At 38.4% G+C, this 24,474-nt stretch overlaps 1 protein-coding gene across 5 annotated transcripts in view; it reads left to right on the top strand.

The window, feature by feature from the left end:
- Positions 1-499: 499 nt before the first annotated feature.
- The window catches only part of TRERF1 (transcriptional regulating factor 1), a 112,446-nt gene continuing 88,471 nt past the window's right edge, over positions 500-24,474 (top strand). For 2 of the 5 annotated variants that reach the window (XM_075204180.1, XM_075204179.1), the window contains exon 1: positions 7,962-8,451. The gene's annotated coding sequence lies outside the window, so the exon portion shown is untranslated. Of the gene's footprint in view, positions 687-7,960; positions 8,452-24,474 lie in introns of those variants that run through there. The other 3 variants (XM_075204181.1, XM_075204183.1, XM_075204182.1) reach the window with 3 other exon arrangements.

Raw genomic sequence — 24,474 nt, 5'->3', positions numbered from 1 at the left:
GGTCATTTGCAGGGACACAAATTTAAAGGGACAAATCTAGACTGTGCCTGGAAATTAGGAGCAGTTGGAAACTATCCCTGAGCACTTAACCCCTCATCAGTAACCTAACACAACACTTGACAAAATGTTTATTTAATATTCATTTCATGAAAGCTGCAACACCTTCTTCACAGGTTTAATGTGACATGTAAAAGAGTTTTCTGTTTGTATTTTTTGCTTCCTGGTTGAATGAACACCACCCACATTGCAGTTTCGAAGCAGATAAAAAAAGAAATGACATGAGAGATAATGCAATTAACCAATCATTATCACAAACTGACAGGATGAAAAAAAAAACACAAACTAGCAATACACAGACAGACAGCAACTGCACAGAGGGCTTGTGAGGCAGCCCAGGCCAATCCTGGGGCTGAGTACAGTAACCAATGAAGAGCAGACCATGCACACACCAATTACTGGGCTCCTTACATCAAACTTCAGGAACTAGCTTTGGTTTCGAGATTGCTTTGGCAGAAGGGAGAGATCTGCATGGCCAAAATACACAGCAGTCCCCTTTTTCTGCAGCTGAAATACCAGCTCAGTGGAATATACTACAATACGGACACCTTCTTTTAAACTGTTGCACCCCATGAAAAAAAGCTCCAGTTGGCATTTAAGTTTAAAAGGCGAAGAAAAAAAAAAAGAAGGTAGATTCTGATTTTTTTTTTATACTTGTTAAATTGCAATTAATTTATTTCATTTGCAGCATGCACACCCTTGTCTATTTTGCAATGCATTCAGTGGGGGAGTGGGGGATGCATTGGTTGGTGCAGCTTGATGGGGTTTATCCTAAGGGCTGCAGTGACTGACCGGGGCACTTGTTGCAGGCTGCACCAGGGGCAGAGGGTGGGGGTACTCAGGTGTCATCTTTCATGGCTGAGCTGTGAGTGGGGATATTGCTGTTGGCCTGGATCCATGTGGGATCTGACGTTAGGGTGCAGGGATCATTTGCAATAACTGGGCTGGCTGACTTGGGAGACTTCACACAAGTCCACGTTGCTGTCAAAAGTGACATATGGAAATAGGAGCAGGGCAGAGACTCCTGCCTCCATCTCTTACGTTCACTGGCAGCTTTTTTTGACAGGGTGGGGGGTGGGGACAATTTTAACTGGTTTACATGTCGGTGTACTGGGACTTTCACTTTAACTGAGTTGTAGAAACTAGTGGTGACAAGATGGTTTTCAGTAATTCTTCCAATTAACTGTGATTATCTATCTATCTTTGTATATATCTATCTATCTATCTATCTTTGTATCTATCTATCTATCTATCTTTGTATCTATCTATCTATCTATCTATCTATCTATCTCATATCAATATATAGATCTATATATTTACTTATTCCATATCTATCTATCTATCTATCTATCTATCTAATCACAGTTAATTAAAACAATTATATCCCACAATACTAGTTTTATTTTCCATTGATGTTATACTTTTTTTTTGCTTTGGTCTTTATATTTTTGGAATGTAAATGCAAGTGCTGTATGTTAGTATAAATGTCCTTTGCAGAATTTCCACGCCTGCAGAGCTTACTTATTCTGCGTCATCTTTTGGGCATCCTCAATTTTGCACGTTTTAATGCAAGTCCAGAACCGTCACACAAGAGGTTCTGAAGCAATATTTCTTCATCAGTAATTTTCCATTGTTGACCTGCTGTGTAGATGACACCATTCGTGTCAGATGCACTTAAGCATTTTTTAAACGTTGGTAGGAAATTAATGCAGTGAACTGGGTGATCATTTTGACAGCTGGTTATGAAACTTAACTTTCTGTATTAATTGGAATTTTAGACAACAGAAATGATTATGTTGAATATGTTATTCATTTGATTTTACATTGATTACAGCAGGGCGGTGCAACTTTTGACCTAAGGCCTATATTTTTCGTCTCTGACCATATTTGACAACCATTTTATTTATTAGTACTCGGTCTAGGATGTGCAGCCCCCATCATGTAAATATTTGAACGGTGTGGGAGTACAGGATTTTACACTGGTTTTATTTAATTTTTTTACGGGTCGGTACACGATAAATTGACAATTATTTTTAGCCAGTACAATATTTGCAGTTTTAAATTTCTGTGCTAATCATAATGGATACAATAGTTCTAGAAATAAGAAACCCTGTATAGGCCTAGTAAGAGGCTCCTTGTTCATGTTAAGAAAATATGTCAGTATGTGACTAATTCTCTAGTTATAACCTTTGACCAGCAGCAACTGGCAATAGAAATATATCGTAAAAGTCTTTTCTCTCAAGGTCACGGAAAACAATACATAAGCATTTCAGTCGTTCTAGAAATGTCCCGCTTTGGCACACTTATCCTGTAATCCACCAGATTCTGTCCCTGGATCTTTGTCCCTTAACGCAACACAGGCCCAAAAAGAGGATTATAGTGGAAACCATTTAGTTATTCCATTGTACTTGAGGAGGAATATTCGTGTACTGATGATATAATAAGAGTTAAAATGGGTTTACTATTGGTAATTTACACTGATTTACTTGTCACAATTTGTTCATCTCTGTCAGTTTTTTACGCCTTTTAAAAGTGTTTTTTTTATGGGCGGAAAGTTAAATAAAGGATCCTTGTTAAAAACAGAATTTGCACATAACAGATCGTGGCTTAGTCATTGCAATCTTTTGAACAATTTTTTTTTTTCTGCCACAAATCATTGTCATTCCGATTTGGAAAAAGCTGTAGAACTGTCATATTACATTTAATGGGAGACACTGTTTCCCTGTCACAGGTGCACATTAATTTTAAAAACATGGATGTGCCCTTTTGTCGTAGGGAAACAGCATTTATGCTACAACTCCAGTATACTGTGTCTTTCTGGCTGGAAAAACGCAGCGTTTAAAAAAGTGCCTGTATGACACTAGCTTTACCAGTTGTTTTTCAATGGTGTGTAGAGGGCCCCATCAAAATGTTGCAATGGGTCCCATACATTTCTAGTTATGCCCCTGCTTATATTTCTTAGATTTGTATGTATTTTGGGCTTGATACTTCTTTTTAGCAGTTTAGATAGAGTCTGTTGCTTCAAAATGTATTCAAGTGTATGGTAATTGCTGCATTAATTCACGCCAGAAAAAGGATCATTGATCCCTCTAGAGAAACAATCAGAGTACACATAAGCATTTATAGTGAACGCTGGACATAACAAAAAATATGCATAATGCATCCATGGTCCACACAGCATACACATAATTGTTTGTACTGTGGGTGTGTTTCCTACAGGGTTCAATAATTCCGATTCTAAGCTTCATTCAAGCTGATCATACTGCGTATTGGAACGCTCCTTAAAGAATTTAAACATGGGTGCCTGCAAATTTCAGATATGTATTAACACTTTAAAATATACAGAATAATTATTTTGGCTTTTTGAAGATTTTCTTCTTGGTCCTGTTTATTATTAATATTAATTATTTGTATTGGCTGATATTTAGTTCTCACTATTAAAAAAACCCCAAAAACTAAACCCATATAAATTATATAACGCCAAATATCCTCTTACCTGCAGCTCTCAAATAATAGTATCATTTACTGTAAAAGGTACAGCTATTAAATTTGAGCACAAAAAACCCCAACAACATTATAGTCATATTGGTAAAGGGAGGGAGAGTAGATAATAAAACATATTGCCATGTATCTTAGAACTCTGTTCGGGAATGCTGCTTTATAATGTACTTTGACCTGATCTGTGTGTTTTCCTAGAAAGGTAACTATTGTGATCTTATGACTAGTTCAGCCTGATCGCAAACATGATACCCCATACCGTCAACGGCAATTCCATCCGTTGTATGGGATTCGGTACATAAACGACTTTAAAAAAGTCGCTGTTTTTGTAATTTATTTTGTTTATTTTTGCTGCTGCGTATACAAACTTCTTTGAGTTACTTGTAGAACCTTCTTACGTTTTGTCTTGTTTATTTTCTCCGTTTTAATATTGCACTTTTGATTTTTATCCCAGAATCCTTTTGGATCAGTCAAATAAAAGGCAGTCAAAATAAAACAAACGCATAAATGACGCACTTTAGCCTTTTCTTTCTTGCTGTAGGAAAGAAATGATGAAACAAAAGGCAGCATTACCAGGAAAATATAAATGCGTGTGCCACATTTAAAAAATGTAACCGAAGAATTAAAGATGGGGGGAATTACGCCCGTGTGCTCCGCGTCATTAAAATGAATGAACGCTTCTTTATGTGTTTCTTTTCGTGAGTAAAACACTGAAGAAATTACATTAAATAACTTAATTGTCTGAAGCATAATCTTCATCATCATCAACATTTATTTGTATAACGCCAGCAAATTCCGTAGCGCTTTACAATTGGGAACAAACATTAATAAGACAATACTGGGTAATACATACAGACAGAGAGGTAAGAGAACCCTGCTCACAAGCTTACAATCTACATCAATCTGCTTCAGGATGATCGTGAATTCTAAAGTTGAATTCCACAAACTTCATTTCTACGGCTGCGTCGTTTCTTATTTCCAAACTAGTTACTTATATGATGTAATCTTCACATCTAGGTGTGTTTGTCTGAACTGACAGTTCTGCAATTCTTCATGGAAACCTTTCAACATGAGTCATGTGATACGAGTGGGAGGACTTTTTCTTAAAAGGGAACTATCCTTAAATAAATAATATATTTATTATGGCAAAATAATATTTTTTTTTGTCTATTATTAATCACATATAAAATCAGACTTTGTGATAAACCCTATATTGCTGTTTATGGAACTTGTAACTAGGCAGATGTCTGTGTTAGATTTTATCAAATGTGACGCCAGTAGCTTGCTGGTGAGATTTCTTAAAATATGTTCTCGGTGTGAACCGAATATGGAGGTTTATAGTCTCCTTTTTTTGTGTGATGTTCATCATCATCATCATCATCATCAACATTTATTTATATAGCGCCAGCAAATTCCGTAGCGCTTTACAATTGGGTAACAATAACCCAATGAAAAAAATATATATTATTTTTATGTAATAAATCTGTTCTATTCAGTTTCATAACAGTTCCCCCGACAAATGGACAGAATTGGTTAAGTGCAAAAAGCGCTTTATTTATTTTGACAGTAAAAAGCATTTATTTAAATATACTTCACCTCATGTTGCAACTCTTTTTCTCTTAATGAATGAATCTTAAAAAAACATATTTAATTTTTATTATAGACATTTGTTGTTTGAAGGAGGTTTGTACATTTTTAATTTTCAGATAATATATTTTTCTTCAAGGCATTATTTTTTTGGGGTGAGTGAAATATCTATTTTTTGAAAAAAAAAAAAAATTATTGAGGAAAAAAAGTGCACAATTCATTTGGAAAAAGAAAGCCTTTAAAATTTGTGGCTTATTTAAAATCAAATTATCACTCATTCTGTCATTCTGCACAATTTTGAAATTGAAAGCTTACATCACATCTCATTTGCGTGCTTTGCATCATGTTATGAAATAAAACCTTTTACTTTGCAACTGGTGAATGTTGAATTGTTGTGGAATTGAAGTTTAAAACTGCTGAAAATATCATTCTTCAGTGTGGTAGTCTGAACTTTGGTTATACATTGTTGTGGTATATATCCTGAGACTCTTGCATGTATACTCTGTCTTCTTTGCAAATTTCATATACCGTGAGACTTTTATATGTTTAAGTGACCTATATTTTATATTCTCAGAGATATGTACATAAAATACTGTATCACCTGTCCCAAAATGGATATTGCATATACCCTGAAATGGATATAGAGCCCTAGTGCTCATTTTTTGGAGCAGAGCGGAGCTATATGTAATATTGAAATATTGCATATAACGCAACTAACCTCGGAGGTAACAGCGGATTTCGGCACAGGCAGGAGAGGAGGAAGCGATGCGGCAGCAGGCATGATAATGATTAATATCTTTGCTCTGTTCTGACTCCTTCTCTGGACAACAGGACATTATTGAGGGACATCTGGGAGAGGAATCACTTCTTTAACATAGTTTTGCTGCAGCGTTCAATGTATATAATAAAAAAGACATGAATACGCCACAGGAATGAGCATCTCATTGGGCTGAATAATGCAGAACCTTTTCTGAACCTTGGACTGGTCTTTGAGCTACGTGCACACAGTAATTTAATCATACATGCACTCTGTGTTGCTTTGCACCGCCTTCATTGGTTGGCAAATGCATCTTGGAAGCTGATAAAATAATGACCGTTCTTCTGTATGGTGAATGTGGTGTTAGTACACGCTGAAATATTCCGAACACTTGTGCAGCATCCTATGTTCAGAAAGCGTGAGTCTGTGTTGTCATCACGTTTAATATACAAATCAATATTTCTGCACATGCATTAACCAAGTGATGAGTACATGTCCCTAAATTCCCTAATTTTCCTATTATTTGTTTTTCCTAATAAACAAACTACAGGGCAGTCGCACAGGTTCAGGCTTCTACCATGACCATCACTCGTTCTACTTTAGAGTGATGTAAGATAAAGAATCTTTGCTCCAAACAGCTTCTATATATTGTAAGCTTACTAGCAGGGCCTTCTTACCTCTACGTATGTATGTATTACCCGGTATTGTTTTATTACTGTTTGTTCCCAATTGTAAAGCGCTACGGAATCTGCTGGCGCTATATAAATAAGCGACGATGATATAGTCAGCTATGACCATTTTTTTGACAGGACCTGCCCCTTTTAGATAAATGGAAATCTAAACTCTTGCCTGGTATGGATACAGCCAAAGCTTTTTTTATGCCAGCTTCTTCTGTGGTTTCCCCCCAAATTGCAGGGGTCATCAAAAATGACAGGAATCACATACAGTTGTCGAATCCCATTGGACCAAGCTATTCTCAGTGGAGGAGGTGATGCCTTCAAACCTCTGAAATGGTTAATTAGCCATTATCGAATATATACTTAGTAATACAGGGCAGAAATTCAAAAATAGATAAAGAAAAATCCTGCATGAGTTATGGTAAAAAGTACCTTTATATATAACTTTATGAAATGATTATTGTGCACAGTAATCATTTCAGATAATGCATTGTTCTGACTACATGTTTTTGCAAAATTACTTTGCAAGTTCTGATTTTATTGTCATGTGCAGCTTACTTCAGTCTCATTTCAATTTTGGTTTTGTTTCTGGTTTAATTTAAATACTTGTAACAAGGTGGTAACTCATTGTTTAAAGCAGCAACCCAAATAGATTTTCTTTCTTTAAATAGCAAGTTAAGTGCCTTTTAAGCATGCATCTGATAGTCATTTCTCCTGTCTGTTCTTCTACAAATCATAAATTCCTTTTCAAAATCTACTTGGAGGGCAAATAAAGTCAGTCTAATACACAGACACAGGCTCACAGCTCTCAGCATGTCATATGATCGCAGAGAGTGGAGAAGAAAGCTGTCACAGTGCAGACAGAGCTCAGAAGAGCTTTCCAAAACCTCTCTGCTCATTACATCTTGGGCAATGGGACTGTGGTTGCCATGGTAGTCCAGAATCATAAATCATTAATAGCAGCCTGAAGAAAAGAAACAATAGAAAATGGTAGCTACCAACATTCTTCTTACAGCCTGCCACAGAGATTTATGTTAAGAAAAGCACACCTGAATTTTTAATTTGTTTGCTGCTTTAAGTAATTATAAAGATATTTCTTATACGCAGTAAACTAGACACTATCCTCACCAGGTTGCCTTCAGGATGCCAAGTTCACATTAATAAAAGTCATTAAACAAAACTTTTACTGGACTTACCACACCCAAATAGTATATAGCAACCATCCTCATTTTTAAAACATTCTGGCATCAGATAGTTGTCACAATGCATTGTTATTGTCTGACTACATACTATAAACCAGGAACGAACGTCATCCCGAAAGTAACAATAACTATTATATAAATGATGTGTTCTTAAATGGCTTAAGGTTTGTGTGATTTTTGTTTTTTTATATATATTTATGCTATTTTATAACTATAGTGTATTAAACCGTATCTATTAAGTTTTATAATAATTGCACTTGACCTTAAATCTGCTCTACCACCCAGGAAAAATAGAGAAATACAGCCTTTGAGCTTCCAACATATTGTTTAGGAGGCTGAGTACTGTGTCCCAATAAGGGGCAATTACTGGACAGGACCACCAAATGTGGAGGAGTGTACCCGTGACCACAGTTCCTCCAGCAGCAAGGGAAACGTCAGGAAACGTCTTACTCAGCCTGTTGGGGGTATAGTACCATCCATAAGATATTTTGTAAGCTGTTTCCTGTACCTTTGTGGAGATGGAGTTTTTGCTATTTCAGTCTGATGTCACTCTCTGCCTCTGGCGGACGTCCTTGGTCTCTCTCTCTTCTGATTCTAGATGGTGTCAACAGGGCAAAAAGGAGCCAACTAAGAGGCCATAAAGAGAAGATATCATCCCCTTACGAGTCAGATGGTGAGGGTTAAATAAATCACTATTCACAGTACCAATCAGATTCTAGCTGTCATTGTTTAGTACATTCTACAAAATGACAGCTAGAATATGATTGGGTGCTATAGGCAACTTCTCATTTTTTTCAAACCAGCAGCTTGATAAATTTACCCCCAGATATCTGTGTAACGCTACATATGTGCATATATTAAAATTTAGGCTTAAAAATTAAAAAAAAAAAAAAAGGCAAAGGTTTGTATGTTTCGAAAGGCGTACATTTTTTTTTTTTTTAATGCAAGCCTCAACATTTTGAACTGTAACTTTGAATTGGGGTCCATAGATGATTGTATGGCATTTCAAACCTACTCATGTCAGGTTGATGTAGGGCTCTTATTCTGAAATTGGAAACCAGGATGCCCATGTTACCTGAAGTTTGCTCAGGCCATTAAACCCACCACATGCTTCCCTTTAGATTCCAAATAGATTCCAAACAGAGGAAACCATTCCCACTTTCCTGGTAATTTAGGATCATCAAGAGTTTACATTACAGGAAAATAATTGTTGTGAGTTTAGTTGATCTCAGGTGGTAAAACAGAAGGATAACTCTGGAGAAACCAGGTCTCATGGAAGCCCCAGGCAGATGCACGTAGGTGGGGGCTTGTGACTGAATGTGATCTTTGGCCCCTTGCAGCACCTTCAGAAATAGGCAACGTCTTAATCAGTGGCTTGTTATAGCTTGTGACACTTGTTTAAAATGGCTGCTGTTATTACAGATAGGTGTCGCTTACTTTGATTAAATATGTTGTTTTAACTTAGTACTGAGATTAAGGATAATCGGAAGCCCATTTGAAGTGTTTGAAGTTGCCCATCATTGATATAAATAATACTAAAATATAGGAATTGAATTGTACTTGTAAAATGTGACTTATGTCCATATCAGATAAAAAAGATAAATTGACTTTGTTTTATATAAAGGTATGCTTGATGGACATCTTGTATCTGCTGGTGGAGAACCTGCTTATCCCACTATCTTTGTCAGATTGACCAGACATATTGTGACAGAGCATTGGGTGCTATTGCATAATCTAAAGCCGGAGAATGTTGCTAAAGGTTTGTCAGCATGTATTGTGTTACACAGTTCTGGTGTAGCCTCTTGATGTGCCGGGATTCCGGGGATTAGTGGGAATAGACACCTAGGGCCTGATTCATTAAGGATCTTAACTTGAGAAACTTCTTATTTCAGTCTCCTGGACAAAACCATGTTACAATGCAAGGGGTGCAAATTAGTATTCTGTTTTGCACATAAGTTAAATACTGACTGTTTTTTCATGTAGCACACAAATACTTGATAGCTTATTTGTACACTGAAATTTAAAGTTGATATTTGTGTGCTACATGAAAAAAACAGTCAGTATTTAACTTATGTGCAAAACAGAAAACTAATTTGCACCCCTTGCATTGTAACATGGTTTTGTCCAGGAGACTGAAATAAGAAGTTTCTCAAGTTAAGATCCTTAATGAATCAGGCCCCTGGATTGTAAATGTTTTACTGCTATCCAAACTAAAGTATTCATAGACTGACAAAACTTTGTCAGATTAATGTCCTTCACATCTAGTTGCCCAGTGAATTGCCCACAAAACTAGCAACACAACACCAACATTTTTCCATAATGGCTGTCGATACAATTGTGTAGCAGACATGAAAGGGAAGAATAGCCTTTTCCTTTTTACTCGATAAGTAACAGTCTTCGCTGTAAATGAGCTTTCATTATTGGAGATCTTCAAACTGTAATTGCAAATGATTTCAAATAATTTTGCCAGCTGTTCTTAACACTATAAATCTATATTAATATACAATCCTTGTATGTTTTTAACACTGTTTAAATGTCGCCATTACATTTGAAATTGTCATTATGCTACCTATCATCTAGAGGAATATGACCCGGGGCAGCAAAATAGCAAATATTTCAGTTTCACCATGATTTAATATGACAAATGGAAAAAAGATGTCAAATAATTCTCACTTGACCAAACTTCAAAGAGTCATCTAGGAACTATATTTTGGAAGCGCAGTGAATAATTTTGGTGTAAATACCTATTTGTCTGCTGAACCTGTCCCGGTTTTTGCATGCCCACGATAGGAATGTGCATTGTTGTAACAGTAAAAACATGACTTCAAAGTCCTGTGTAATTTTGCTTCTGGACCACAACTTAAAATATTCTGCATTGAATCCTCATGTTAAATCGTTAAATCTGTCTTGGTAGTAGAGACGTAGAGACTCTATTTAAGTCATGTGTCGCATTTTTAATCTTTTAATTACACTGTTATTTATGTATTTAAAAATGTGCTATATAAACTGCGCCTGGGTGGCATAATATGCGTCCCACTCAAAGTAATGTCTTATTGCCTAGTGGTTAGCACTTCTGCCTCACAGTACTGGGGTCATGAGTCCGATTCCCGACCATGGCCTTATCTGTGTGGAGTTTGTATGTTCTCCCCGTGTTTGCGCGGGTTTCCTCCGGTTTCCTCCCACACTCCAAAAACATACTAGTAGGTTAATTGGCTGCGATCAAAATTGGCCCTAGTCTCTCCCTCTCTGTCTGTCTGTCTGTGTGTGAGTGAGTGTGTGTCTATATTAGGAAATTTAGACTGTAAGCTCCAATGGGACAGGGACTGATGTGAATTAGTTCTCTGTACAGCGCTGTAGAATTAGTGGCGCTATATAAATAAATGATGATGATTGCCAACACCTTTTTCTTCATACATACAGAAGGTGCTTTCACTTTCTTTTTAGCGGTATAAAGATTGGTCTCCACCATGATGCCCTTGTTTGTGTATTACTGGTTTTCCAACACTTTCAAGGTTGCCCAATCCAGGAAGAGATCGTTGAGCTGTTCTGCATCTCTCCCTATCCGGTCATCCTTGGGGAATCCTTGTAATTAGCAGGGACTGTGCAACATGGAAGTGACTGTGTTGCGCTTAAGGGAGGCTGATTAAATAGAGTTTTATTTTAATAAACTTCTATGACATCATAGAAACTCATTGATTTTATTTTCTATTTTAGACAGCCTATTAAAAAGTTGAGCAACACAACTACAGCCGGCTTGTCCGTTACTGTCGAGTGTGAGTGGGAAACCAGGTGTTTTGTAATTTTTCAGAAATTCCAGCCTCACCTTGTGTCACTATTGCACCCACACACAGCTCAGTTTTAGTCACACTGATACGACAAGCCGTGTCTCTCTCCAACAATGACTGATCATCCCTCCGTACTAAGACCAGTGTGTGGTCAATTAACCACGGCAAACTCATCTGAGAAGATTTAAATCATTCCGAAGCAGATGATGGTTTGAGGTTAAAGGTGCAACTATTAGATTGATATATTAACAACTGTACTCATGGAATGTCAAGTCACGGGTAAATAAATTGTGTTTTTAATCACTAAGGCTAGTTTACAAAAGTGCAGAGGTTTTGTGCAGATGAACTCGGGTGGCTTCAGATTTGATGCATGCCTACTATTGTACCCAAATTCAATCAAGTGTCTAACTTTGTGGGTAGAGATTATTAAATGATATAAAGGGGTACTGAAGGCTCATATAGGAGGGAGATCTCTGCTTTGCAGGAGGGTGTACTGCTTCCCCCCCCCCCCTCAAAAAAAAAAGACTTGATTTTCCCATCACAGCTGAGGTGCTGAAGATCAGGGGTAGATTTATCAAACCTAGTAAAAAAGGAAAAGTGGAGGTGTTGCCCATAGCAACCAATCAGATAGATAACTGGAATCTTATTGGTTGCTATGGGCAACACCTCCACTTTTCTTTTTTTTGCAAGGTTTGATGAATCTATCATCCTATACTGGAAATGGGGTGCAAAGTTGAGATTCAGCGCTGTCACTAGCGCTTGGAGATCACTGTCGGCTTCTGTAGTGTAATTACCTGCAGTAAACGCAAATCTAGAACGCCATGTGTTCGGAAAACGGGAATGAAACTGCAACATTAGTAAAACCCCAAGTGGGTCTGTTGACATTAGAAACACTGGTTCTACATTTATAAACCTTTCACTGTTGTTAAATATGCTAGTGAAATGCACGTGATAAACGCTAGTGGGTATGAGCCGTTACACTTAGTAAAAAGTGAACACAGAAGTCCAATGTCATAAAGACTATATAAGGGCTCATATGTTTTTTTGAGGTCTCATACAGCTAGTTGTGGGACACTGCTAGAACTACTGTCATTAAAATCTTCACTGTCACTGTCGTAGAAAATCATTGATCTCTGTGATAGACACATCTTCTGCTCCCACTGCAATTTGCACTAAATATAGTTCATACAGCATTCTAGGCGACTCCTGCCTCTCAACGGTGACCTCGTTCCATCCATAAATGATGCTGCTTATTGCACCAGAGCTCTGCTTTACCCAGTGTATACACCCTTTTCTCATCTCTCTTTTCTTTTATCAATGATATTTCATTTTGCTTTTGCTGATCAAGCAGTAAAGTAGTCCTGCTGATATTAACAAATACATTTAAGTAATGTAATGTAAGATTCTCTGTGAAGATTTGTTTTACATTGGTGTTTTTCAGTAGCAACCTGTCTTATTTTTGCATTATTTATTTTGCATTTTTGCTGATCCTTTAACCCTTGCATCTGAGGAAAACAAACAGCAAGACATAACAGAAAAGAAATCAGAAAATAAAGGAAAGACTAAACATCCCTGCATCCAGGCCTCTTAAAGCTGCACTACCAATTAGTAAAATATTTTAGTTCGATATCCCTCCTCTAAGCTGGAGCCCCAAGTGCTGGGCTCTTGGCTTCTCCATGGGGCCAATCGAAATGAACAATGAAGGGTTTGCGACTTGTGATCTCCCACTTACATCTTCAAAGCCCCCATCTATCACCATTTAAAGTTGGTGCCCAAAATTGTCTTCCACTTCTGCATTACAAAGCCAAAAGTAAAATCTTTTAGTACAGCTTTAAGTTAGGTTATATTTGTTAACAGATATAATTATTTGACACATGCCTACTTGTGTTATAACTGATGTCACTTTTATTCTTATTCATTTTGCAGGCTGTGTCTTGTAAATTGAATATATAGATTCTTTTATGGCTGTAATTCCTCTTTAAACCAATTCTGGTGGATAGTAGCATGATGGATATTTCTGTGAAAATAGATCACTTTTTTACAATAAAACATATTTGTTTTAAACACTGCCCCCTTTACAGTGCCATGTAAATTCAAGCAAATTAAAGTGTGTGCTGGTGCCTATGAAACGGGGATGGTTATTCATTAATCTTAGTTAATGTGGTTATTCTTACTTTTACACAGAAGCTCTCCTTGACCTCCTGTTAAGGTTATTACTATCATTATTTAATGGATAACTGTACAATTGTTGCTTCATAGTTTAATACACTTGTGCCACAAATTACATCATGCTTTCATAACCTAAAGTCAGAGAAATCTTCACTGCAGTAATTGGCACTACAAACATTAGTTCTACCCTTACAAATGAATATAATATTCACTAAAGAATTACAATTGTTCTCTTGATAATTAATGCATATACATATTATTGGCTCCCAGACCTGTCACCTTTTTCTTACCCAAGATGCAACTAAAACGCCAAATCCTTTCCCGCCTCAACTACTGTAGTCTCCTATCTGCCTACAAGACTTCTCCCGTGCTGCTCCCCATTCATGGAATTCTCTACCACACCCAATCAGACTTTCCCACAGCCTTCAAATCTTTAAACGTTCTATGAAAATCCATCTCTTTTTTTAGAGATTACCCTACTTTCAGCTATACTACTTACATGGGTACACACTCACAACTCTGCCAACTACACTCTGAGCCACCATCCCATGTCTTGTCTCTCTGCCCATTACCCACCTTTCATGAGTAGGGCCCTCCAGGCCCTTGTTTTCATGTCAGCATTTATTTAGTCTACCTTACACGTTTCTCTTTTATGTCCTGTTTTCCTCACTGTCTTTCTGACGTCACAGCGATAATAATTGTACATATCAGCCACATGCGATTGTTTCAAAGTATGGTGGTACATTGTGTCTAAAGGTTTTAACAATACTTGCCAACTCTCCCTGAAATATGGGTGATCTCCCTCACTCCCTGAGGAGTCTGGCATTCTCCCTGATGCTGAGCCAGTACAAGACGTGGTTGGCTTCGCCATCTGTGGCATGATGGCACTGTTCAGAAATGGTGTCCTATGTCCATGTATTGATGCCTATGGAGGTGGCCATTTTCGTGGAGACCAAGATTTAATCAAAGACTAACAGGTAAGACAACATGACTTCAGTAATGGAGACAGAAATGTAAAAGAAACTTCAGTCTCTAGAGATTCATTAGCTGCTTTTCTTTAATGCATAGTTGCCTACTCTCCCAGGATGTCCGGGAGACTCCAGCATTTCTGGGATACCTCCTGGGAGAGCGGGGCAACCTCGCGGTTCTCGCCCAGCACAATAGATAAGCGGAGGGGCAAAGCTTAATGACCCAAATAACGCGTAATTTTAGCCCCACTGCCTGCCTTAATTGCCCAAAATTGTGACAATTGTTTAAAGGGTGGGGCCAAAATGATGTGATTAATCAAGCCCCACCCCCACACGCCCACTTCCCCGGGATCTCCCTGAAGCCAACGAGGAAAAGTTGGCAAGTATGGTTTTAACTCGTACTTAAAGTCTGTTACCATAGCGTGCCTTAAAAAATAGCACAGAGCTGGCTATTTGTATGTAAAGTGATTGGGAGCATTGCTGGCAATCTGACCAGCACAATGCAGCATTCTGATTATACAGTAGATCACTAAAGATTGGAATTCTCAGGCGCTCAGCAATGGGATCAGGATTTAACTCTTTTGATCTGGATTGGCTAGTTAAATGTATTTTCTTGGTAATTCCTGCCTATGCCACTGGGGATCTGGTAGACAAAAAAAAAACGATCATTTTTAAGACATTAGCCATAAAACAGAAAACACTCGCTAATCCTGACATATGTAAAGCTGAATACTTTATTATAAATGAAATATTATCAATCTCCCAGTGACCAAAAGGATAGCGCATGTGTGGATAGAAGATAACAGATATGGGGCCTGATTCATTAAGGATCTTAAATGAAGAGGATCCTTATTTCAGTCTCCTGGACAAAACCATGTTACAATGCAAGGGGTGCAAATTAGTATTCTGTTTTGCACAAAAGTTAAATACTGACTGTTTTTTCATGTAGCACACAAATATCAACTTTAAATTTCAGTGTACAAATAAGCTATCAAGTATTTGTGTGTTACATGAAAAAACAGTCAGTATTTAACTTATGTGCAAAACCGAATACTAATTTGCACCCCTTGCATTGTAACATGGTTTTGTCCAGGAGACTGAAATAAGGATCCTCTTCATTTAAGATCCTTAATGAATCAGACCCATGGCGATCAACAATAAATAATATGTCACACTGCTTTAATAAGTCTCACTTCTGATTGTGTGATATATCCAGCTGTCCCTGTCTGCTGGTCTGATGTACATGTACATGGTAATAGTATGTTAATTATCTCATGTGAGTATTTGATTTGTTAATTAATTCCCCTGTTTGTCTCTTGGCCTGTTATATAATTTGTTTGATTTCTGAGCTTAATAAGATAAATTATGCAAGGTGAAGATATATGGTTACTGTCTGTGAGATTCACTCGGCTATTTGGGAGAAATTATGTGACTGCTGTATTGCAGTGTTTTCCCCAGCACCTGTTTTCCATGCGCTCTGTCCGGCTGTATTTACTTGCCACCCAGCTCTTGGACCCCATCAGAGTCCTATTACAATATAATAAACCATTGTTTCTCCTATTAGAAGTATGTGAGCGCTACATCCAGACCACTGACCACCAGTCTGACCAGTCCTGGCAGGTGTGGGCAATAACCTCCAACATTTTTCATTATTATTGCAAAATATTACAACTGCCTGCACCCAGCTGCTTCTTAATGCCACCCGGCTTTCAAACTTTTCTGGGGAGAACACTATATTGATAAGATCTTTTTAGGGTTAGTGTAGCTGGAGGAACCCATAATCGTACAGCATATGAAGTACATCGCAGCTTCTACTGGCAGAGTTTGGTAGGATGTGGGCAGGAGTTTGACTAAAATACTCTGTAGATGGGATTGTGCAGCAGATGAAACACTGACTACAAGCAGCACAGCGTCATCATCAGTCATAGAACTCACTGCTTTCAACCCTACGTCTATTATCGTTTCTTGTGTGCTCTTTTCTAACGCTACATTCTTCTTTGTACCCATAAACAAACGTGGTTCCTTATTTCTTAAATTTTTCTGCAATCTACTTTCTTCTCATGAATGTTTTCATTTTGGAAATTCTTTGCTCACCCATCATCATCTTGTAAGCAATAGCTGAACTCCTTATAATATACATTTCTCATAGTTCTCCCTTTTAATTTGCAGCTGTTGAAAGACCCCAGTCCTAGAAGACTGAGTTGTAGTACTCTCTCCTGGCCCATTGCTACCCACACCACTCCCACACTGATCACAGTCACTGCCTGCATATGGTCTATAATTGTTTTTGCTCAGTCTACAACCTTCTCTAGCCAGGACAGTCGGAAGTATCTCACAAACACCCTCGTGCTAGTTGGGGAAAGTGGGTTTGGCTATATATTATAACGAGTGGGTGGACTTGTCTAACAAGCGTCTATGAAAAAAAACAGTGGAGGCTACTCTGCTTAGTGACCTCACCAAATATCAGAGCAGATCCTTCCTGTTATCATAGAATTGTCTTTTCTGCCAGTATATACAGCACAGAATTGTCTCCTATTACACACATGGGGGTATATTTAACTGCGGGATTAAAAAAGTAGAGATGTTGCCTACAGCAACCAATCAGATTCTAGTTATAATTTATTTAGTACATTCTACAAAATGACAACTAGAATCTGATTGGTTGCTATAGGCAACATCTCTACTTTTTCAAACCCACAGTTTAGTAAATATACCCCCTGGTTATGCAGCAAAAGCTGAGACTGATGAAGTGGGGTAATTTAGAATGAAGTAGCAATTTATCACAATATTATGTTTGAATTTTACATTTTTAAAAAATATGTATTTTCACTTTTGGGGTGTAATTTCTCTCCTAGGGTAATAATATTTTATTAGCATTTCTGCTTGTGCAATATGTTGGGAACCACTTGTTGTATACAGTATGATATACTAGTTATACATCAGATATCCTGAGTGTAGCAAACTATAGTATAATGGGTTGGTCACTAACGGAACAATTTCACTTCATCTGTTGGATCTGCTTCTTATTCCGTATGTGTTGACAACTTCATAGTGCCACTATGTTCACAATTCCTGTTGTTAAGTTAATGTTCTTTAAACTATGAACATTTTCCACATTTTCATTATCATACTAGTGAGACTTGCGTCACCCTCGGCTAAGCCACACCCATTATTCAGCTTGGTTACTCCCACTAATTTGCATGAGAACGCAATTATTCTGTGGTGCCCTGTGGGTGATCAATATGCATAGCTTTATAGTTGGTATTGCTAGCAGTTGTTTTTATATATTTTGTCTGATATCTAATATTTACTACATTAGACGTGTAGGGTCTGATTCATTAAGGAACGTAAAGCAACACAAAAGGAGTAACTTTGCACCTTAACAAAACCATGTTGCATTGGAGGGGGAGGTAAATTTAAAATGTGGGGACAGATTTATAGTTGGGGTAGGTCATGTCCTAAATCAACTTTACATTTCAGTGTAAAAATAAAGCTATCAAGTATTTGTGCGCTACATGGAAAAACAGTCAGTATTTTCTTTATGTGCAAAATAATAAACTAATTTGCACCCATTGCATTGTAACATGGTTTGTCCAGGAGAAAATGTACTACTTTTTTTGCTTACTTTCCTTAATGAGTCACTCTCGTAGTGTATTCTTATACCTATAATGAAATTACATTTTTTTCTTTGATATAAATTGTAATATTCATTTGATTAAAACCCTTTCCTATATGGTAGAATTGTCTTTAGAATTTCCATTCGTGACCTTTATGCTTACAATGGACCTGCTACCATACCATGATTTTTAGACTCAATTTGTCACAATGTATAATTCTAGCCAGTTGTTCTGCGAATAAATTCTTTATAATAATTTCCCTCTCATCTCTGCCCGTCTCTTCCATTTTGTGCATATTTAGTCACTTTTGTACCTGCCCAAATTTCATGTTCTGTTTTTCCATCTGAACTATGCAGCAGGTACTAGCAACGCATTTCACCACTCTCCATAAACATAGTTGCATTATCCACAAGTAGACTTTTGTGACACCAGAAAGTACAATCGTGGGACAGTTGTACTGTGCTTACACCAATTTGTGAATTACTTTCACGTACTGTTGATTTCTGAGTTAACAAAATGTAAAAATGTGTTAATGCTGTAGTAACTCTCTTGAAATATTTTGTAAATTTGTGATAGTTCCTATTTAAATATATTTTTTTTTCCATCAAACTTACTTGTAAACCATAACATCCTATGTGTCATCATGTAAATAAATGATTGCAAAATCAGCTCTAACCACAGTCCATGAAACATATTTCTCACTTCATCATACCAGATATTTAGATCAGTTTTATGTAAGCATAAGGACATTGAATTGAAGCGAGACTAATTCTGGGAGAGTCATCTGCATAGGATTTATTTACTTATAATTAAAAAAAGTGTCACTTTTAATGAAGAGAGAAAATTGATCTTACATACAGTAGATTTTGAACATATATGTATTTATTTTGTGTTTCAGCATAACAAATCATGCAGGTACAAATTACAAGTGTGAATCCTTCAAGTTCAATTAGATTCAAATTCTATAACTACAAATTAAATATAGATATATAAAAATCACAAAAATACAAGCTAAACATACAAACATAATAAGTACATTTGAGGTAGACAAAGGAGGTACAGACATGAGGCACAGGGTAGAGTTCCACTTTAAAGGAGATGTCCACCCTGACCCTATATAATACAGTAAATCATGAACTTATCAAGAGAATCAGGGAGAGTGTCAGGCGCCGTCCCCGCACTGTGTATAGGTGCCGGGGACGGTCGCTTGCTATCTCCTCCGATCCACGTCCTGTTGCCTAGCAACGGGGCGTACTTCCGGGTTTCGCCGGCCGCGCACGCGCGTTGAGCCCGCGCCTCATTGCTAGACGCTTATTTTACCTGCATGTCGGTGGTCAGGTGCATCTGACCGCCAAATTCAACATCCTCCTATCAAGGGGCCAGTTTAGGGGTTATAAGGCACCTCCTCCCATATATCTGTGCCAGAGTATTGGTTTCACCTTTCTCCAACGTGCTTTATACTGCTCCCTTGTTCCTGTTATTGTCTATTGGTATATGACTCCCGGCTTGTTCCTGACCTCTCTCTCTGTCCTGCGATTTGGCTCCGTTGTTACCTGGATTCCGACCCCTGGCTTGCCCTTGACCTTCCCTCTGGACCTCCCACGTGTACTGCACTATCGCTTGGCACCAACCCGTACTGTATGACAATTCCTGCTCTCTCCCGCTGCACTGTTAACTAGCTTGGAGAACCGCAAACTATGCACCCCACGCAGCCAAGCCCATAAATATCAGTATAAGTATCAGCGGGTGTCCGGATACCTGGGCCACTGGTGACTGTAACAGTCATTTCTATGACCAGAAAAGGCAGGAGAATTTTGAGTACCAAACATCTCAGAACGCTGAGTTAATGATACTTGACACAAAGGGGTCTGGACGAAAATCTGCAAGATGCAAAGTGTAGTTACTAGCCTCATAGTCCTACCTACTAACACCTTACAACCGCCCCTTTCATTAAATTAAACATTAAACTTTTCTCCTAAAATACTGCTCGCTTTTTTCTCCATTGTCTTAAATGAATCACGAGAGCGAGGAGACGTCAGGACTGACTTTATTATATGTGTATAACATTTTTGGTTTTGTTTGTTTTTATTACATGGGCATTTCTTCAGATATAAATACTCTACCAGCATCAAATGACGTCCCATTACAGGTATAGCAGGATACATCATTTCCTGAGCACTTGTAAATATCAAGTCCTAATGCGGGGAGAAAAAGACTCTGTGGCCACCTGCTAACCAGAGAGAGTCCATATAAATGCTCTTTATCAACCTCTTTAATCTCATTTAAATATCTCTTCTCGCAAAGCAAACACTTGATTTTTGCATGTGTGCTCCATTCAGCATATACTGTACTTGTCACGGTGTAGTTGCAACTGAGAGTTACCTGCGGGTATTGGCGCTGCTAGAAGGAGGTGCAGAGTCTAACGCGTCTTCACCAGGGACCTCCGCAAGGGAGTTTGCACAGATCGCGGTCCTCCAACAGAGTCACCAGCGAGGTGACGGAAAATAGAGGATGGTCAGGGAAGCCGAGTCGATCCGTGCGTTCAGAAGAGGAACACAAGGACAATCCAAAGATGTGGTCAGGCAGCCAAAGGTCAAACACTGGAGGCCAGAAACAAGCCCAAAGAATAATCCAAAAAGCAGGTCAGGGGGAAAGCCAAGGTCATAAACGGGAGTCAGGCAGGTCACTAGGAAACAATAAGGAGGTAGCTGGCTCTCTAATGGTGCCAAAGTCTGCCTTAAATAGAGGGAAATCCCCAATCAGCTTACAAGCGTTGTCACAGGACACCGTCAGAGCTTACAGCAGCATCCCGTTGCCTGGCGCATGTCCCGTGTAGCCGGTGAGAGGACTAGAAGAAACGCGTCTGGTTGTAAGTGACCAGAAATGTCAGAGCGGGCAGAAGGCAATACTTAGCTAGGGATGCCTAACTTGCCCAGCTCCTCTCATTACAAGATGGGGAATTCCATATACTTCCCATAAACATTGGGGACTTTGTGAAAAAATAGGCTTGTTAAAAAGCATAAAATGCACTGCAAGGCACATTTTTGTTTGTTCGAATCTTCATTAATTGTAATTAAAGTTGAAATATTCCAACCCTCACCCCAGCTCCAAATCTGTATGTGTATTACTCCCTTACATGTATTATCAGCATATTACGTTTTCAGAAATAATTTTTCTACCTACTACTCATACTATATTTGTGCTGATGGTTCTATGGGATGGTAAACGCTGAGCACAGGTCTCCAGTTTTGTGTAGCATCTCATTTCTACAACATATATTGTAAGTCAGCAGTGGACAACAGGCGGCCCGCGAGCTATCACCTGCAGCCCTCCGGGTCGGCTGCTCCCGATCTTATCAAAATGGGGGCAGCCGACTTCTGCATCACGTGATCTCTTCTGCACCGTGCAGGGAGGTCACCTGACATACCTGGAGACGGAGGGGAGTGCACTGTGCTCTCCTTCCTTCCTTCCTTCCTCTCTGCGGCCCCTTTCACGCCTAGAGGGCCGCACATGTGACCCTCTACTTCTTTTACATTGCCCCTCAATAATGTAGGTTGGGATCACACCATATTGCCTGGGCAGTGTATTGGTCCTGGGAGACAGCTGTTTACCAGCCTACTGATGCTAGGGATTTAGAAGACTTGTGCGCATCCATTACCAGCTCTGCGATAAAACTATAGTAACTAAACTCTTCTTTCTGCTTCTGGTTAAGCACAGATGTGATGTTATACATGTGTTCACCACAGGAAGACACTTCACAACATAATGGTTCCCGTCACAGTATCTTCATCTTTTATCAACAACCATTAAATATGCGGTTCCTCATCAGTTTTACTCACTAACGTTGTCAGGCCTATATCTTATACAAAGAAAAGCACTATCTCTGGTGAAAATGGGTGATTTAGCTGGAGGTACGGCTTCTCCTTATTTATCAAATGCTATCACCGGTGGTAATCCCATCTGGTGAAGAGATTCACCAGCTTTCTTGAGGGAAAACTACCCAGACTGAGCAAGGACTGCAACGGTACGTGTACCGGCACAATGCTCCTTGAACTGTCGTCATCTTAACAGCATAATGAAAAGAAAAATGCTTTGTTTTTAAATAAATCATTTTTTCTACCTGTAAATATTTTAAAATTATTATTTTATTATTTGTAAAAAAAAAATTCTAATATTATTTCAGTATTTTTCCTTATGGGATATACAGCACAAATTACAAATATATTATCTTAGCCATGTGCCCCTCAGTGCAGTCTTTATAATAGTCTTGTACCACGCAGCGTACTGTGATAACAAAGTGCCCCCTCAGCAGACTGGTAGAAAAGTTGGGTGGCCTTTAGCACATAATTATACCAGCCTGTGCCCCCCCCCCCCCATATACAGTAATGTGCCAACCTGTGCCCCTCACCCCATAATGATACCAGCCTCTGTCCCCCAGCCGAGACGAGCCTATACCATCTCAGTACAATCGTATGTGACTTGAGCCCCCTGGTACATCAGACTGTGACAAGCCAGTGCATTCATGGCATAGCTGAGATTGTTAAGCCAATTACAGATGGCAGCCTTCTAAGTATTTACCTGCGACCCCCAACTCCTCCCTGGTTTATTGTCAGATATCTTTGTTATAGCTTGTGACACTCCTTTGAAATGCCTGCTGATATGTTATCACAGGTAGGTGTCTCTTTAAATGTATTGTTTTAACTTATTACTGAGATTAAGGATAATGTGTGGCTCTTTCTAAGGTTAGAGGGCAGCCCCTGCCCGTCCTCTTGTGTGCGGTCCATTGTTGTTTTGCTCATTATCTGACTGCACTAAGGCTTTACTTTTACGAGGCATTGCCGTTGATGTTAATGGATGCACATCTTTTTAGTGATCAGTGAGAAACCTTATGTTTATAATGCACTGTACAGGAAGGAGATTTTATGCCACTTAGTTTATTAATAAAGAAAGGAAAGTAAAATAGATTGAGCAAAGCATAAGCTTCCCTTAAATATTCAAAATATAATTTTTCCCATGTACCTGAAATTAAGTATAGCTGTCATTTGCAGGCAAAACCATCATTACCAACTGTCTGTAATTTTCAGGGGCAGTTCAAGGTAAGTAAGTGTCCCTACTTATCTGTATATGCACAGTGACACATGAAAATCTTCCCTATTCTACATGCTGTAACAATTCCTTATGTTCTTAATTATCCACGCACACACTGCAATATTGTGCCATGTGCCCCCCAAACTCCCAGGATGAATCATAATTTTAATATAATACTCAATAAGATTATTATTGCATTGAGGGCAATATGGTTGGAAGAGGACCGATATCGGATCGGCTTGTGTGTAGAATCATCTTCCGACCATACCAGTAGTCCGCAATGAAGCTGGAAGTGATCTGGCTGCTCGACTTAAAAGACTAATGACAAATGACTTATCCCTCTTCTGCGATGCTCTCCCCATTGGTTATAACGGCTAACGCCTTGTCCTGTTTATCAAGCTCCGAAATTCTGAGCTTGATAAACAGGACAAGTCTGCATAGACACCTATGGGGGTTGGATTTGTGTTGAAGAGGCTGGGACCGCAGCAGATATCGGAGATCCTCTATTAGTAAATAGCCATGAAACTGGCAATAGCGGCAAACTGCAGTTTCAGGGGATTTAAACCTTTTCCGAGGTTCATAAATAGGGCCATAAATGGAGATTGTAGTGCATTCAAGGTATGGCAAGATCTTGACGAGATCTTGAGTCTCGATGGAACTTTAGCAATCTGTCCGTGCAATATGCTTTATGCCAGTGCAAAATTGTACCTGTTTTTTTCGCATTCTAATATTCGTAAATGCTAATAGATAACCTGTGATTTTCAGAATGTGTATACACAACGCACTGTGTACATTGTGTGGTGACACACAAATATATGCTTAGTCATACATACATACATACATACATACACATAACTGGTACCTATTTGATGTCTGATGAGATTACAGAAAGGTAATGACTAAGTAGTGTTCAATTTTGACAGGCAAAAAAATTTGATTTTTTTTTTTGCTAAAGATTAAAGTAAATGCAATCCTCACCACAGGTCCATTTGTTCATTAAAGTGAATTTACACAAAAACTGTTAGTGTTTTTTAAAAGGGTGATTTTTAGGGTTAATCTCAATGCACAC

Source organism: Mixophyes fleayi, chromosome 3 (assembly GCF_038048845.1).
Source record: "Mixophyes fleayi isolate aMixFle1 chromosome 3, aMixFle1.hap1, whole genome shotgun sequence".
NCBI lineage: Eukaryota > Metazoa > Chordata > Amphibia > Anura > Limnodynastidae > Mixophyes > Mixophyes fleayi.
Note: the sequence above shows the minus strand (reverse complement) of the source record. Positions and strands in the feature narration are given on the sequence as shown.